Genomic DNA, 18360 nt, shown 5'->3' with positions numbered 1-18360 from the left:
AACCACTCTGCGCAAGGGCAACAAATGCTGGCTTAGCCCAGCGACACCCACATCCCAAGAAAACAAATTCTGCATAAACTGTCAGGGAAAGGCACAAATGAAAAGTGGAGCTTGTTCAAGGAACAAATACTGCGTGTCCTTGATAGGTATGTCCCTGTTAGGCAGGGAGGAAATGACCGTGTGAGGGAACCATGGTTCACAAAAGTGGTTGAATGTCTTGTCAAGAGGAAAAAGGAAGCGTATGTAAGGATGAGAAAACGAGGTTCGGTTGGGTCGCTTGAGGGTTATAAGGTAGCAAGGAATGAGCTAAAAAAAAAGGGGCTTACGAGAGCTAGGAGGGGGCATGAGAAGTCCTTGGCGGGTCGGATCCAGGAAAACCCCTAGGTGTTTTACTCTTGCGTGAGAAATAATAGAATGACCAGGGTGAGGTTAGGGCCGGTCAAGGACAGTAGTGGCAACTTGTCCATGGAGTCTGAAGAGATAGGAGAGGCGTTGAATGAATACTTTTCTTCAGTGTTCACCGAGGAGAGGGGCTATGTTTTTGAGGATGAGTGTGTGTTACAGGTGGGTAGGCTGGAGGAGGTAGATGTTCTGAGGGAAGATGTATTAGCAATTTTAAAATACCTGAGGGTCGACAAGTCCCCATGGCCAGATGGGATATATCCAAGGATTCTTTGGGAGGCAAGGGGTGAGATTGCAGAGCCTTTAGCTTTGATCTTTGGGTCCTCACTGTCCACGGGGATAGTGCCAGAGAACTGGAGAGTGGCGAATGTTGTTCTTCTGTTCAAGAAAGGGAATAGGAATGACCCTAGTAATTATAGGCCGGTTTGTCTTACTTCGGTGGTCGGTAAGTTAATGGAAAGGGTCCTGAGGGATAGGATTTATGACCATTTGGAAAGATGCAGCTTAATACGGGATAGTCAACACGGATTCGTGAAGGGTAAGTCTTGCCTCACCAATTTGATTGAATTCTTTGAGGAGGTAACTAAGTGTGTAGATGAAGGTAGAGCAGTTGATGTCGTATACTTGGATTTCAGTAAGGTGTTTGATAAGGCTCCCCATAGTCGCCTCATGACGAAAGTAAGGAGGTGTGGGATAGAGGGAAATTTGGACAATTGGATAAGTAACTGGCTATCACATAGAAGACAGGGTGGTGGTGGATGGAAAATTTTCAGGCTGGAGACCAGTTACCAGCGGTGTACCATGGGGATTAGTGCTGGGTCCTCTGCTATTTGTGATTTTTATAAATGACTTGGAGGAGGGGGCTGAAGGGTGGGTCAGTAAATTTGATGATGACACCAAGATTGGTGGAGTAGTGGATGAGGTGGAGGGCTGTTGTAGGCTGCAAAGAGACATTGATAGGATGCAGAGCTGGGCTGAAAATGGCAGATGGAGTTTAACCCTGATAAGTGCGAGGTGATCCATTTTGGTAGGACAAATTTGAATGCGGATTGCAGGGTTCTGAGGAATGTGGAGGAACAGAGAGATCTTGGGGTTCATGTCCACATATCTCTGAAGGTTGCCACTCAAGTGGATAGAGCCGTGAAGAAGGCCTATAGTGTGTTAGCGTTTATAAACGGGGCTGAGTTTAAGAGCCGTGGGGTTGTATACTGCAACTGTACAGGATCGTGGTGAGACCACATTTGGAGTATTGTGTGCAGTTCTGGTCACATTATAGGAAGGATGTGGAAGCATTGGAAAGGGTGCAAAGGAGATTTACCAGGAGGCTGCCTGGATTGGAGGATAGGTCTTGTGAGGAAAGGTTGAGGGAGCTAGGGCTTATCTCTTTGGAGCGGAGGAGGATGAAGCGACTTAGGGGGATAGGTAGAGTGGACATTCAGAGACTATTTCCTCGGGTGGATGTAACTGTTACAAGGGGGCATAACTATAGGTTCGGGGTGGGAGATATAGGAAGGATGTCCGAGGTAGGTTCTTTACTCCGAGAGTGGTTAGATTGTGGAATGGACTGCCTGCTGTGATAGTGCAGTCGGACACTTGAGGAACTTTCAAGTGGTTATTGGATAGGCACATGGAGCACACCAGAATGACAGGGAGTGGGATAGCTTGATCTTGGTTTCGGACAAAACTCGGCACAACATCGAGGGCCGAAGGGCCTGTTCTGTGCTGTACTGTTCTATAACACATAAATCATCCCAAAGTAGGAAACTGACAACTAACAATGATGGATCAGCTGGGGCTGGTTTAGCACACTGGGCTAAATAACTGGCTTGTAATGCAGAACAATGCCAGCAGCGTGGGTTCAATTCCTGTACCAGTCTCCCCGAACAGGTGCCGTAATATGGCTAGGGGCTTTTCACAGTAACTTCATTGAAGCCTACGTGTGACAAGTTATTATTATTATTATTGAGGGGGATGATGAGAGGCATATTCAAACCAATAACTTTCAGTTGCGGCTATTAAAGGAGGGGAAAGAGGTCGAGCAGATATTTGACTTCACGTAACTAAATGAATATTTAAAAATAGAAACAAACGGCAATGACTGATGACGATTCCCTTTTAATACTATGTAGAACTTATTTTGGAGAAAAATAAAGTACTTATCAGGGTTAAACTCCATCTGCCATTTTTCAGCCCAGCTCTGCATCCTATCAATGTCTCTTTGCAGCCTACAACAGCCCTCCACCTCATCCACTACTACACCAATCTTGGTGTCATCATCAAATTTACTGACCCACCCTTCAGCCCCCTCCTCCAGCCTATAGTTATGCAGCAGGGTAGCATGGTGGTTAGCATAAATGCTTCACAGCTCCAGGGTCCCAGGTTCGATTCCTGGCTGGGTCACTGTCTGTGTGGAGTCTGCACGTCCTCCCCCTGCGTGCGTGGGTTTCCTCCGGGTGCTCCGGTTTCCTCCCACAGTCCAAAGATGTGCGGGTTAGGTGGATTGGCCATGCTAAATTGCCCGTAGTGTCCTAATAAAAGTAAGGTTAAGGGGGGAGGGAAGGGGGGGGGGGGGGGAGGGGGGGGGGGGGGGTTGTTGGGTTACGGGTATAGGGTGGATACGTGGGTTTGAGTAGGGTGATCATGGCTCGGCACAACATTGAGGGCCGAAGAGCCTGTTCTGTGCTGTACTGTTCTATGTTCTATACTGCCAATGAGAAGGCAGTCGAGCATGCTGTAGCTCTGGCTGCAATGAATTTAACACGTACCAAACCTGGAATCGTTCCAGCCAAAATGGCTCAATATCAATAAACAAAACCCACTAAATCATAGATGAAGGGAGGGTATAGTCGACTGTTTCTCACTGCAGAGGTCATTAAATTGCCCTCTTCCAGTTATGAACTGTGGGGCTGTTAAATGTCAGGGGACAGTTGCGAGCTGTACAATCCTCTATATTAAATAATCATCCGCACTATCATTTCACTCTTGGGAAATAAAAACAATGAACCACTTTTAGTACATAAACTTTAGTTCTTTCTAAACTCTATCCCAAAAAGAATAAAACATTTGGACAAAAATAAAAGTCACATTGAGTTTTGATGTACCAAATTGAGCTTAATGACCCCCGTAAGAGTGGTGATTTAGTATTCTTCGAGTAGAAAATCTGCCCAAATTCTCCAACCAGAGGTAATGTATTTAGTTTATACAGCAACCCCTGATGAGCCTGTACTTTCAAACCGTGCGCCCTGGAACATTTGAGTATTAATATTTGGTGAAAGAATTAACAATGCTTCTTAAGTTAATTTTAGTTTTAAAGATCCCATTGGATAGCTGGGAATGCAAAGTGAATGCTATGATTCACTGGATGAGGCTTCAAAGTACTTTCCGTAATGCTTACTGTGGTTGTTTATATGCACAGCTCAAATTTGCAACATCACTTTTTAATTTTGGATTTTTACTGGCATTTCCGCACAGCAGGGCAAGGGGGTTTCAGTTCAAGGCAAGTCGAACATTAGAAGTACCGAGTGGCAGCATCAAGCATACCCAGCCAGGTTGGTTATGGGAATTATATTTATTTAGTGGCTTGAACATGAAACATCCCAAGGTGCTTCACAGGAATGCTGTAAGGCACATTTTGACACCAAGCCACATAGAGCGATAAGAGGGACAGATAGCCAAAAGCTTAGGCAAATGTGTAGGTTTTAAAGATTGTCTTGGAGGAGGAAAAAGAGATTGAAAAGGGGTTTCGGGAGGGAATTCTGTAGCTCTGAGCCTCAGCAACTGAAGACAGGGCCATAAACGATGGAGAATTAAAATTGGGGGTGCTCAAGAGACCTGAATTGAAGGAGCTTGGTGAACTGTGGCACTGGAGGAGATGACAGTGATAGATAGGGAGGGGGAAGGCTACGGAGAGACCTGACTTTAAAGTTGTGTATTTTAAAAACAAGGAGCCAAGGTAATCGAGCGGAGAGGTAATGGGTGAACTAGACTTGGCACAATTTAAGGTACGGAAAGAATTTAATAAGACCACAAGTTTACGGAGGGTAGAATGAAAGAGGCTATGCAGGCATGCATTCACATGATCATCTACTTGACGAATTTGAAAGTATAATTAACTGAGACAGTTATAGATCTATTCGCGGATAGATTTTTAAATATAATTGTAATTTTGTGGTGGGAAGGCGCTGCTGGCCGGGGTCAAGAGGTTGGAATATTCGGCAGTTGCGATATCCGATCATGCGCCGCATTTGGTGGGTATGGTGTTGAAGAAGGGGGCAGTGCAGAGGCCGGGGTGGAGATTAGATGTGGGGCTGTTGGGGGACTGAGGGTTTTGTGGTAAGATTGGAAAAGTAATTGAGGAGTATGTGGGGTTTAATTGTACAGGGGAGGTTTCGCAGGCAGTGGTATAAAATCATAGAATTCACAGTACAGAAGGAGGCCACTCGGCCCATCGAGTCCGCATCGGCCCCTGGAAAGAGCACCCTATCCCAGTAACCCCACCCAACCTTTTTGGACAGTAAGGGCAATTTAGCATGGCCAGTCCACCTAACCTCCACATCTGGACTGGAGGAGGAAACCCACGCAGACACTGGGAGAACGTGCAGACGCCACACAGACTGTGACCCAAGCCGGGAATCAAACCTGGGACCCTGGAACTGTGAAGCAACTGTGCTACCGTGCTGCCCCTCGTATGGGAAACTTTGAAGGCAGTGGTGAGGGGGGAGGTGACATCATTTAAGGCAAGGGTGGATGAGGAGGAGATGGTGGAGTGGCAAAGGATAATAGATGAGATGTTGGAAGTAGGCAGGATGTATGCGGAAGATGGGGATCTAACATTGTTGGAAAAAAGGAAGGAGTTGCAGGTGAGCTTTGATCAGCTGTCCACAAGGAAGGCGGTGCGCCAATTGAGGCGGGTGAGGGGAGTGGTCTACGAGTATGGAGAGAAGGCGGGATGCATGCTGGCTGGTCAACCTCGGAGGGAGGCAACGGTGAGGGAGTTGTTCAGGTGCGCGATAGCACAGAGAAGTTGGTGGTGGCTCCAGATCAGGTTAATAGGGTGTTTGAGGAGTTTTATGAGGAGTTGTATAGATCGGATCCACTGGGGGAGGATCGGGGGATGCAGGCGTTCCCTTTTTTATTTAAATGTATTTTATTACAAACATGTAGCAAAACAGGTTACAGCAAATAACACCCTGGGACACATACTTCCCAACAATCGACTATCCAGTCTGTACAGATTTTTCCCCTTTTTCACCCCCTTCCTCCCCTGCGGCGAACAGCCCCTCAAACACGGTCACAAACATCCCCCACCTTTCCTCAAACCCCCCCCCTTCGAAGAGCCCCTTAACTCATACTTTATCTTCTCTCATCGCAGGAAGTCATTCAGATCACCCAACCAAGCCACTACACAGGTGGCGATGCCACTACACAGGTGGCGATGCCACTACACAGTGGCGATGCCGCCGCCACTCCAGCACAATTCGCCGCCGTGCAATCAGAGAGGCGAAGGCCAAGACATCAATGCCTTCTTCCTCTGTAATAATAATAATCGCTTATTGTCACAAGTAGGCTTCAATTAAGTTACTGTGAAAAGCCCCTAGTCGCCACGTTCCAGCACCTGTTCGGGGAGGCCGGTACGAGAATTGAACCCATACCGGCCTCCCCAAACAGGTGCCGGAATGTAGCATTACAAGCCAGCTGATTAGCCCACTGTGCTAATCCAGCCCCATGAGCTCCGGCTTCTCTGAAACCCCATATATCGCCACCAAAGGGTCAGGGTCCAGCTCCTCCTCCACTATCCTGCCTAAGACTGCGAATACTCCCACCCAGAATCGCCTTCCTGCTCCCCCAGCCACGTATATATCCCCAATTCTTCCCTCCTGTTCCACATCCAGAAGTAGCAGTCATTCCAGCAGGGTGTATCCCGGCAACCTAGCAAACGCCCTCCAGACCTTTTGTGCAAAGTCCCTAACCTGCAGATATCTGAACTCGCTCCCCCTCGGCAGCTCTACCCTCTCTCAGTCCTCAGTCGGCAGTTAAGAAGGCAGATACAATGTTAGCATTCATGTCAAGAGGGCTAGAATACAAGAGCCCTACTTCTGTACTTTTGTACTTCTGAGGCTGGATAAGGCGGTGGTCAGACCCTATTGGGAGTATTGTGAACAGTTTTGGCCTCCGTATCTAAGGAAGGATTTGCTGGTATTGGAAAGGGTCCAGAGGAGGTTCACAAGAATGATCCCTGGAATAAAGAGCTTGACGTATGAGGAATGGTTGAGGATTCTGGATCTGTATTCATTGGAGTTCAGAAGGGTGAGGGGGATCTTATTGAAACTTACAGGATACTGCGAGGCCTGGATAGAGTGGGTGTGGAGAGGATGTTTCCACTTGAAGGAAACACTAGAAGCAGAGGACACAATCTCAGACTAAAGGGACAATCCTTTAAAACAGGGAAGAGGAGGAATTTCTTCAGCCAGAGGATGGTGAATCTGTGGAACTCTTTGCCGCAGAAGACAGTGGAGGCCAAATCACTGAATAAAACAGATAGATAGGTTCTTGATTAATTAGGGGTTATGGGGAGAAGGCAGGAGATCAACAAAGAACAAAGAAAAGTACAGCACAGGAACAGGCCCTTCGGCCCTCCAAGCCTGCCCCAACCATGCTGTCCGTCTAAACTAAAATCTTCTACACTTCCGGGGTTTGTATTCTTCTATTCCCATCCTATTCATGTATTTGTCAAGATGCCCCTTAAACGTCACTTTCGTCTCTGCTTCCACCACCTCCTCTGGCAGCGGGTTCCAGGCACCCACTACCCTCTGTGTAAAAAAAACTTGCCTCGTACAGCTCCTCTGAACCTTGACCCTCACACCTTAAACCTATGCCCCCTAGTAATTGACCCCTCTACCCAGGGAAAAAGTCTCTGACTATCCACTCTGTCTATGCCCCTCATAATTTTGTAGACCTCGATCAGGTCGCCCCTAAGCCTCCTTTGTTCCAGTGAGAACAAACCGAGTTTATTCAACCGCTCCTCATAGCTAATGCCCTCCATACCAGGCAACATTCTGGTAAATCTCTTCTGCACCCTCTCCAAAGCCCCCACATCCTTCTGGTAGTGTGGCGACCAGAATTTAACTCCAAGTGTGGCCTAAGGTCCTATAGAGCTGCAACATGACTTGCCAATTTTTATACTCAATTCCCCGGCCAAGGAAGGCAAGCATACCCAATGCCTTCTTGACTACCTTCTCCACCTGTGTTGCCCCTTTCAGTGACTTGTGGACCTGTACACCTAGATCTCTCTGACTGTCAATACTCTTGAGGGTTCTAACATTCACTGTATAATCCCTGCCTGCATTAGACCTTCCAAAATGCATTACCTCACATTTGTCCGGATTAAACTCCATCTGCCATCTCTCCGCCCAAGTCTCCAAACGATCTAAATCCTGCTGTATCCTCTGACAGTCCTCATCGCTATCCGCAATTCCATCAAACTTTGTGTCGTCCGCAAACTTGCTAATCAGACCAGTTACATTTTCCTCCAAATCATTTATATATACTACGAACAGCAAAGGTCCCAGCACTGAACCCTGCGGAACAACACTAGTCACAGCCCTCCAATCAGAAAAGCACCCTTCCATTGCTACTCTCTGCCTTCTATGACCTAGCCAGTTCTGTATCCATCTTGTCCACTCGCCTCTGATCCCGTGTGACTTCACCTTTTGTATCAGTCTACCATGAGAGACCTTGTCAAAGGCCTTACTGAAGTCCATATAGACAACATCCACTGCCCTACCTGCATCAATCATCTTTGTGACCTCCTCGAAAAACTCTCTCAAGTTAGTGAGACACGACCTCCCCTTCACAAAACCGTACTGCCTCTCGCTAATATGTCCACTTGCTTCCAAATGGGAGTAGATCCTGTCTCGAAGAATTCTCTCCAGTAATTTCCCTACCACTGACATAAGGCTCACCGGCCTGTAGTTCCCTGGATTATCCTTGTTACCCTTCTTAAACAAAGGAAGAACATTGGCTATTCTCCAGTCCTCCAGGATATCACCCGAAGACAGTGAGGAGCCAAAGATTTCTGTCAAGGCCTCAGCAATTTCCTCTCTTGCCTCCTTCGGTATTCTGGGGTAGATTCCATCAGGCCCTGGGGACTTATCCACCTTAATATTTTTCAAGATGCCCAACACCTAGTCTTCTTGGATCTCAATGTGACCCAGGCTATCTACACACCCTTCAGCAGACTCGCATCCACCAATTCCTTCTCTTGGTGAATACTGATGCAAAGTATTCATTTAGTACCTCGCCCATTGCCTCCACACATTGATTCCCTCCCCTGTCCTTCAGTGGGCCTGTCCTTCAGTGGGCCAACCCTTCCCTGGCTACCCTATTGCTTTTTATGTACGTGAAAATGGGGATGAGAAAAGTATCAGCCATGATTGAATGGCAAAGCAGGCTCGATGGGCCGAGTTTCAGGTCCATATCTATCAAGTAGTATAATCCATTCTTTCATAATTTTTGAATGCTGTTGTACTGGTTTGATATCACAATCCAGTGCATTAATTCTCATAATTGCATCAACCATGGAAGTATCCTTCAGTGTATATAGGGAGGAATCATCACGTTGCTAAAGTATTAATACAAATTGCACCAAGATCATGTTTGGTACAAACTGAAAAAGGCACAATGTTTCGAAGAAATAGAAGAGCATTACTGCAGATAAAAAACTATGTTGCATTTCAAACTCCGGACATTATTGCTCAGGTTGCCATTTCCAAAACATTGACTTTCCAAATCCTTCAGTATCAACAAGCATCAAGACAATTTGGAAGACAACTTGCATACAAGACCACTGAGAAGATCGACGAGAACGAGGAAACCACCAAATAGACTGAATTTGTAATGACTTTAATAACTATTCATCTGTAATCACCAATGTGATATGACATTTATTTTGCAACTGAATGTAAAACAAGTTAATGATTCATGCTTGCTAGTGTAACATTCAAAGAAAAAAAGGGGGATGTGACATTATGATAAATGTACAGAACTGTGAGGGTTAATGTTATGTCCAAATCAACCACTGGAGGAAGCTAGATGTAGAACTACATAAGGCATCGATGCTTAGCCTTGTGGGAGAGGTTGAGGAGAAAACTAGAAGACCGACTATAGGAAAGATAGTGAGTGAGAGCAGATCATAGTTATTGTATTAGTGTGGAGATTAGTAGTAGATGAATGTAGATTGTATGTTAATTATCAACTGTTTTATTATATAGGAGTAAGTGTTGAATCCAATTAAGTAGTGTAAATAAATCTTTAGCTTTGTTCAATATAAAAGCTAGTTATGGTCTTTGTGATCACTACGCCAACTATCCTCGGATTAGAACCACAAAGATCATCACCCTGACTACAGAACTGTACTGATAAAGAGAAGGTTGTGGCTTCTGTGTATTGCAAAATAGATCCTCATGCACACTGAGGTCCATAGATGGGCCTAAGTAATTTTATATGAGAGGCAGCACGGTGGTGCAGTGGTTAGCACTGCTGTCTCACGGCGCCGAGGTCCCAGGTTTGAACCTGGCTCTGGGTCACTGTCTGTGTGGAGTTTGCACATTCTCCCCGTGTTTCACCCCTACAACCCAAAGATGTGCAGGGTAGGTGGATTGGCCATGCTAAATTGCCCCTTAATTGGAAAAAATGAATTGGGTACTCTAAATAATTTTTTTAAATAAGTAATTTTATGTGTTATTTCTTTTGATCACATAAAGATATCTCAAAATGAACCACTCGAAGTTTTGGTCTCCACACTATAAAAGGCTGTAGAAACACATGGAAAGCATGATTTAAAAGGCTTGTAAGAAAAATGAGTGCTACAGCTACAAGAAGATATTGAAACATTGGAAATAGGAGCAGGAGGAGGCCATTCAACCCTTCGAGCCTGCTGTGCCATCCATTATGATCATGATTGATGATTCAACTCCGTAAACTGTTCCCGCCTTCCTCCATATCCTTTGGTCCCTTTATCCCCCAAGAGCTATATTGAACTCCTTCTTGAAAACAGACAATGTCTTGGACTTGACTGCTTTCTGTGGTAGCAAATTCCACAGCTCACCACTCTCTGGGTGCAGAAATGTCGTCTCATCTCAATCCTAAATGGATTACTTCATACCCTTAGACGATGACCCCTGGTTCTAGTCTCCTCCGCATTAGGAACATCCTTCCTGCACACCCTGCCTAGTCCTGTTAAAATTTTGTAGGTTTCTGAGATCCTCCCCCATTTTTCTAAACTCCAACGAATATAATCCCAACAGAGTTAATCTCCCCATATACATTAGTCCTGCCATCCCAGGAATCAGTCTGGTAAACCTTCGCTGCAGTCCCTCGAGAGCAAGAACATCTTTCCTCCGATATGGAGACCAGAACTGCACACACTATTCCAGGTGAGGTCTCCCCAAGGCCCTGTATAACTGCAGCAAGGCCCTGTATATCTGCAGCAAAGCCCTGTATAACTGCAGCAAAGCCCTGTATAACTGCAGCAAGGCACTGAATAACTGCAGCAAGGCCCTGTATAACTGCAGCAAAGCCCTGTATAACTACAGCAAGGCCCTGTATATCTGCAGCAAGGCCCTGTATAACTGCAGCAAGGCCCTGTATAACTGCAGCAGGCCCTGTATAATTGCAGCAAGGCCCTGTATAACTGCAGCAAGGCCCTGTATAACTGCAGCAGGCCCTGTATAACTGCAGCAAGGCCCTGTATAACTGCAGCAAGGCCCTGTATAACTGCAGCAAGGCCCTGTATAACTGCAGTAGGCCCTGTATAACTGCAGTAGGCCCTGTATAACTGCAGCAAAGCCCTGTATAACTGCAGCAGGCCCTGTATAACTGCAGCAAGGCCCTGTATATCTGCAGCAAGGCCCTGTATAACTGCAGCAAGGCCCTGTATAACTGCAGCAAGGCCCTGTATAACTGCAGCAAGGCCCTGTATAACTGCGCCAAGGCCCTGTATAACTGCAGCAAAGCCCTGTATAACTGCAGCAAGGCCCTGTATAACTGCAGCAAGGCCCTGTATAACTGCAGCAAGGCCCTGTATAACTGCAGCAAGGCCCTGTATAACTGCGCCAAGGCCCTGTATAACTGCAGCAAGGCCCTGTATATCTGCAGCAAGGCCCTGTATAACTGCAGCAAGGCCCTGTATAACTGCGGCAAGGCCCTGTATATCTGCAGCAAGGCCCTGTATAACTGCAGCAGGCCCTGTATAACTGCAGCAGGCCCTGTATAACTGCAGCAAAGCCCTGTATAACTGCGCCAAGGCCCTGTATAACTGTAGCAAAGCCCTGTATAACTGCAGCAAGGCCCTGTATAACTGCAGCAAGGCCCTGTATAACTGCGCCAAGGCCCTGTATATCTGCAGCAAGGCCCTGTATAACTGCGCCAAGGCCCTGTATATCTGCAGCAGGCCCTGTATAACTGCAGCAGGCCCTGTATAACTGCAGCAGGCCCTGTATAACTGCAGCAAGGCCCTGTATATCTGCAGCAAGGCCCTGTATAACTGCGCCAAGGCGCTGTATATCTGCAGCAGGCCCTGTATAACTGCAGCCAAGCCCTGTATAACTGCAGCAAGGCTCTGTATAACTGCAGCAAAGCCCTGTATAACTGCAGCAAGGCCCTGTATAACTGCAGCAAGGCCCTGTATAACTGCAGCAAGGCCCTGAATAACTGCAGCAAAGCCCTGTATAACTGCGCCAAGGCCCTGTATATCTGCAGCAGGCCCTGTATAACTGCAGCAGGCCCTGTATAACTGCAGCAGGCCCTGTATAACTGCAGCAAGGCCCTGTATATCTGCAGCAAGGCCCTGTATAACTGCGCCAAGGCGCTGTATATCTGCAGCAGGCCCTGTATAACTGCAGCAAAGCCCTGAATATCTGCAGCAAGGCCCTGTATAACTGCAGCAAGGCTCTGTATAACTGCAGCAAAGCCCTGTATAACTGCAGCAAGGCCCTGTATAACTGCAGCAAGGCCCTGTATAACTGCAGCAAGGCCCTGTATAACTGCGCCAAGGCCCTGTATAACTGCAGCAAGGCCCTGTATATCTGCAGCTGGTCCTGTATAACTGCAGCAAGGCCCTGTATAACTGCGGCAAGGCCCTGTATATCTGCAGCAAGGCCCTGTATAACTGCAGCAGGCCCTGTATAACTGCAGCAGGCCCTGTATAACTGCAGCAAAGCCCTGTATAACTGCGCCAAGGCCCTGTATAACTGTAGCAAAGCCCTGTATAACTGCGCCAAGGCCCTGTATAACTGCGCCAAGGCCCTGTATAACTGCGGCAAGGCCCTGTATATCTGCAGCAGGCCCTGTATAACTGCAGCAGGCCCTGTATAACTGCAGCAAGGCCCTGTATATCTGCAGCAAGGCCCTGTATAACTGCGCCAAGGCCCTGTATATCTGCAGCAGGCCCTGTATAACTGCAGCAAAGCCCTGTATAACTGCAGCAAGGCCCTGTATAACTGCAGTAGGCCCTGTATAACTGCAGCAAGGCTCTGTATAAATGCAGCAAAGCCCTGTATAACTGCAGCAAGGCCCTGTATAACTGCAGCAAGGCCCTGTATAACTGCAGCAAGGCCCTGTATATCTGCAGCAAGGCCCTGTATAACTGCAGCAAGGCCCTGTATAACTGCAGCAAGGCCCTGTATAACTGCAGCAAGGCCCTGTATATCTGCAGCAAGGCCCTGTATAACTGCGCCAAGGCCCTGTATAACTGCAGCAAGGCCCTGTATATCTGCAGCAAGGCCCTGTATAACTGCGCCAAGGCCCTGTATAACTGCGCCAAGGCCCTGTATATCTGCAGCAAGGCCCTGTATAACTGCGCTAAGGCCCTGTATAACTGCAGCAAGGCCCTGTATAACTGCAGCAAGGCCCTGTATATCTGCAGCAAGGCCCTGTATAACTGCAGCAAGGCCCTGTATAACTGCAGCAGGCCCTGTATAACTGCAGCAAGGCCCTGTATAACTGCAGCAAGGCCCTGTATAACTGCAGCAAAGCCCTGTATAACTGCAGCAAGGCCCTGAATAACTGCAGCAAGGCCCTGTATAACTGCAGCAAAGCCCTGTATAACTGCAGCAGGCCCTGTATAACTACAGCAAGGCCCTGTATATCTGCAGCAAGGCCCTGTATAACTGTAGCAAAGCCCTGTATAACTGCAGCAGGCCCTGTATAACTGCAGCAGGCCCTGTATAACTGCAGCAAGGCCCTGTATATCTGCAGCAAGGCCCTGTATAACTGCAGTAGGCCCTGTATAACTGCAGTAGGCCCTGTATAACTGCAGCAAGGCCCTGTATAACTGCAGCAGGCCCTGTATAACTGCAGCAAGGCCCTGTATAACTGCAGCAAAGCCCTGTATATCTGCAGCAAAGCCCTGTATAACTGCAGCAAAGCCCTGTATAACTGCAGCAAGGCCCTGTATAACTGCAGCAAGGCCCTGTATAACTGCAGCAAAGCCCTGTATATCTGCAGCAAAGCCCTGTATAACTGCAGCAAAGCCCTGTATAACTGCAGCAAGGCCCTGTATAACTGCGCCAAGGCCCTGTATATCTGCAGCAAGGCCCTGTATAACTGCAGCAAGGCCCTGTATAACTGCAGCAAGGCCCTGTATAACTGCAGCAAGGCCCTGTATAACTGCAGCAAGGCCCTGAATAACTGCAGCAAAGCCCTGTATAACTGCAGCAAGGCCCTGTATAACTGCAGCAGGCCCTGTATAACTGCGCCAAGGCCCTGTATAACTGCAGCAAGGCCCTGTATAACTGCAGCAAGGCCCTGTATAACTGCAGCAAGGCCCTGTATAACTGCAGCAGGCCCTGTATAACTGCGCCAAGGCCCTGTATATCTGCAGCAAAGCCCTGTATAACTGCAGCAAGGCCCTGTATAACTGCAGCAAGGCCCTGTATAACTGCAGCAGGCCCTGTATATCTGCAGCAAGGCCCTGTATAACTGCAGCAAGGCCCTGTATAACTGCAGCAAGGCCCTGTATAACTGCGCCAAGGCCCTGTATATCTGCAGCAAGGCCCTGAATAACTGCAGCAAGGCCCTGAATAACTGCAGCAGGCCCTGTATAACTGCAGCAAGGCCCTGTATAACTGCAGCAAGGCCCTGAATAACTGCAGCAGGCCCTGAATAACTGCAGCAAGGCCCTGTATAACTGCAGCAAAGCCCTGTATAACTGCAGCAAAGCCCTGTATAACTGCGCCAAGGCCCTGTATATCTGCAGCAAGGCCCTGTATAACTGCAGCAAGGCCCTGTATAACTGCAGCAAGGCCCTGAATAACTGCAGCAGGCCCTGAATAACTGCAGCAAGGCCCTGTATAACTGCAGCAAGGCCCTGTATAACTGCAGCAAGGCCCTGTATAACTGCAGCAAGGCCCTGAATAACTGCAGCAGGCCCTGAATAACTGCAGCAAAGCCCTGTATAACTGCAGCAGGCCCTGTATATCTGCAGCAAGGCCCTGTATAACTGCAGTAGGCCCTGTATAACTGCAGCAAGGCCCTGTATAACTGCAGCAAGGCCCTGTATAACTGCGCCAAGGCCCTGTATATCTGCAGCAGGCCCTGAATAACTGCAGCAAAGCCCTGTATAACTGCAGCAAGGCCCTGAATAACTGCAGCAAGGCCCTGTATAACTGCAGCAAGGCCCTGTATAACTGCGCCAAGGCCCTGTATATCTGCAGCAGGCCCTGAATAACTGCAGCAAAGCCCTGTATAACTGCAGCAAGGCCCTGAATAACTGCAGCAAGGCCCTGTATAACTGCAGCAAGGCCCTGTATAACTGCAGCAAGGCCCTGTATATCTGCAGCAGGCCCTGAATAACTGCAGCAAAGCCCTGTATAACTGCAGCAAGGCCCTGAATAACTGCAGCAAGGCCCTGTATAACTGCAGCAAGGCCCTGTATATCTGCAGCAAGGCCCTGTATAACTGCAGCAGGCCCTGTATATCTGCAACAAGACATAACGACTCCTGCACTCGAGTCCTGTCGCAATGAGAGGCCAACATACCATTTGCCTTTTTCACCGGCTGCAGCACCTGCATGCTTACTTTCAGCGAATGGTGTACAAGGAAACCCAGGTCTTGCTGCACATTTCCCCCCTCCCAAACTATAGCCATTCAGATAATAATCTGCCTTCCTGTTTTTGCTACCAAAGTGGATAAACCTCACATTTATCCACATTATACTGCATCTGCCATGCATTTGCCCACTTAGCTTGAAGAGATTGGGGCTTTTTCTTTAGGAAAATGACTTGGAGGTGACCCTTTAGAAGTCTTTAAAATTATGAATGGGTTCAGTGTGCAGAGAATGCTTCCACTATTTTGTACCAGGTCCATCGGTACAAAGTAGTTGTCAAATCCAGTAGGGAAGTGAGAAATGTCTTCACTCGGTTTGATTAGAATATGGAACTCACTACTGCACTAAATAGTTGAGGAAAATATCGTAGGTGCTTGGGATGGGAGTTCCAGGATAATGACTCAGCGGCAATGAAGGAACGGCAAAATACTTCTAAATGGTGGAGTTGTGGATAGTGAGGAGGGCTGTTGTCGGCTTCAAAGAGACATAGATAGAATGCAGAGCTGGGCTGAGAAGTGGCAGATGGAGTTTAACCCTGACAAGTGTGAGGTTGTCCATTTTGGAAGGACAAATCTGAATGCGGAATACAGGGTTAATGGTAGGGTTCTTGGCAATGTAGAGGAGCAGAGAGATCTTGGAGTCTATGTTCATAGATCTTTGAAAGTTGCCACTCAAGTGGATAGAGCTGTGAAGAAGGCCTATGGTGTGCTAACGTTCATTAGCAGAGGGATTGAATTTAAGAGCCGTGAGGTGATGATGCCGCTGTACAAAACCTTGGTCAGGCCACATTTGGAGTACTGTGTGCAGTTCTGGTCACCTCATTTTAGGAAGGATGTGGAAGTTTTGGAAAAGGTGCAAAGGAGATTTACCAGGATGTTGCCTGGAATGGAGGGTGCTAGGCCTTTTCTCATTAGAACGGAGAAGGATGAGGGGCGACTTGATAGAGGTTTATAAGATGATCAGGGGAATAGATAGAGTAGACTGTCAGAGACTTTTTCCCCGGGTGGAACACACCATTACAAGGGGACATAAATTTAAGATAAATGGTGGAAGATATAGAGGGGATGTCAGAGGTAGGTTCTTTACCCAGAGAGTAGTGGGGGCATGGAATGCACTGCCTGTGGTAGTAGTTGAGTCGGAAAAGTTAGGGACCTTCAAGCGGCTATTGGATAGGTACTTGGATTAGGGTAGAATAATGGAGTGTAGGTTAACTTCTTAAGGGCAGCACGGTAGCATTGTGGATAGCACAATTGCTTCACAGCTCCAGGGTCCCAAGTTCGATTTCGACTTGGGTCACTGTCTGTGTGGAGTCTGCACATCCTCCACGTGACTGCGTGGGTTTCCTCCGGGTACTCCAGTTTCCTCCCACAGTCCAAAGATGTGCAGATTGGGTGGATTGGCCATGAAAAATTGTCCAAAATTCTATGATTAACCAAGGACAAAAGTTCGGCGCAACATCGTGGGCCGAAGGGCCTGTTCTGTGCTGTATTTCTCTATCTATCTATCAGGATGGTGAGTCACGTGGAGTGGAACTTCGTAGATGGTGGTGTTCCCATGCATCTGCTGCCCATTTCCTTCTAGGTGGTAAGAGCTTGTGGGTTTGAAAGATTCTGCCGAAGAAGCTTGATGAGTTGCTGCAGTGCACCTTGTCGATAGCACACGCTGCTGCTGCGTATCAGTAGTCGAGGGAGGTGCTGGATGGGTTTCTGATCAAGCAGGCTACCTTGTACTGGATGATGTTGAGTTTCTTGAGTGTTGCTGGAGCTGAATTCATCCAGGCAAGCGGAAAGTGTTCCATCACACTCCTGACTTGTGCCTTGTAGATGTTAGACAGGCTTTGGGGAGTCAGATTAATAGTTTTTTGTGTAACTCCTACCACACCCCAGCCTGTTGTATTCGTGGAATAAGAAGCCAACTGACCTAAAACAAGCCCAACGGACTGAAAACCAGGATCAGGAAAGCACTTGGAAATTAGACTCTATCATCGGCAGCACAGTGGTTAGCACTGCTGTCTCACAGCTTCAGAGACCCGGGTTCAATTCTGGCATGGGATGACTGTGTAGAGTTTGTACTTTCTCCCCGTGTCTACGTGGGTTTCCTCCGGGTGTTCCAGTTTTTCCCACAATCCAAAGATGTGCAGGATAAGTGGATTGGCCATGCTAAATTGCCCTTTAGTGTCCAAAAGGTTACATGGGGCTACGGAGATAGGGTGGAGGCATGGGTTTATGTAGGATGCCCTTTGCAAGGTCTGGTGCAGAAACAATGGGCCAAATGTCCTTCTTCTATGATTCTGTTTGTGTTTCCACACTGACTTCCTCACTTTCTTTTTTTTTAAATTTAGGGTACCCAATTCATTTTTCCAATTAAGGGACAATTTAGCGTGGCCGATCCACGTACCCTGCACATCTTTGGGTTGTGGGGGCAAAACGCACGCAGACACGGGGAGAATGTGCAAACTCCACACGGACAGTGCCCCAGAGCCGGGATCGAACCTGGGACCTCGGCGCCGTGAGGCAGCAGTGCTAACCCACTGCGCCGCCGTGCTGCCCTGACTTCCTCACTTTCTCTCGGTTCTGGCTCTTGCAGGGGAAGAGTCCACGGGTGGTTTTGGGAGAGGGGTAGTTCAGTCCATGAGAGTTGTGGTGGGGGGGGGGGGGGGAAGGTTCCATCCATGTGTGCTGATGGGGGGATTCAGACCATGAGAAATAAATTGATTTCCCTCCTGAGCGCAGGGTGCTGTGGTGGACGGTGGATACTGAGGTCAGCTCACCCAGCACAGATTGTGACTGATACCTGGTGCTCTTTCTATTGGCTCAGTTGCAAATCAGTTACTCTAAATCAGGGGTGGGCAAACT

Source organism: Scyliorhinus canicula, chromosome 1, assembly GCF_902713615.1.
Source record: "Scyliorhinus canicula chromosome 1, sScyCan1.1, whole genome shotgun sequence".
Lineage (NCBI taxonomy): Eukaryota > Metazoa > Chordata > Chondrichthyes > Carcharhiniformes > Scyliorhinidae > Scyliorhinus > Scyliorhinus canicula.
The sequence above is the reverse complement of the archived record's forward strand: the minus strand, read 5'-3'. Positions refer to the sequence as shown.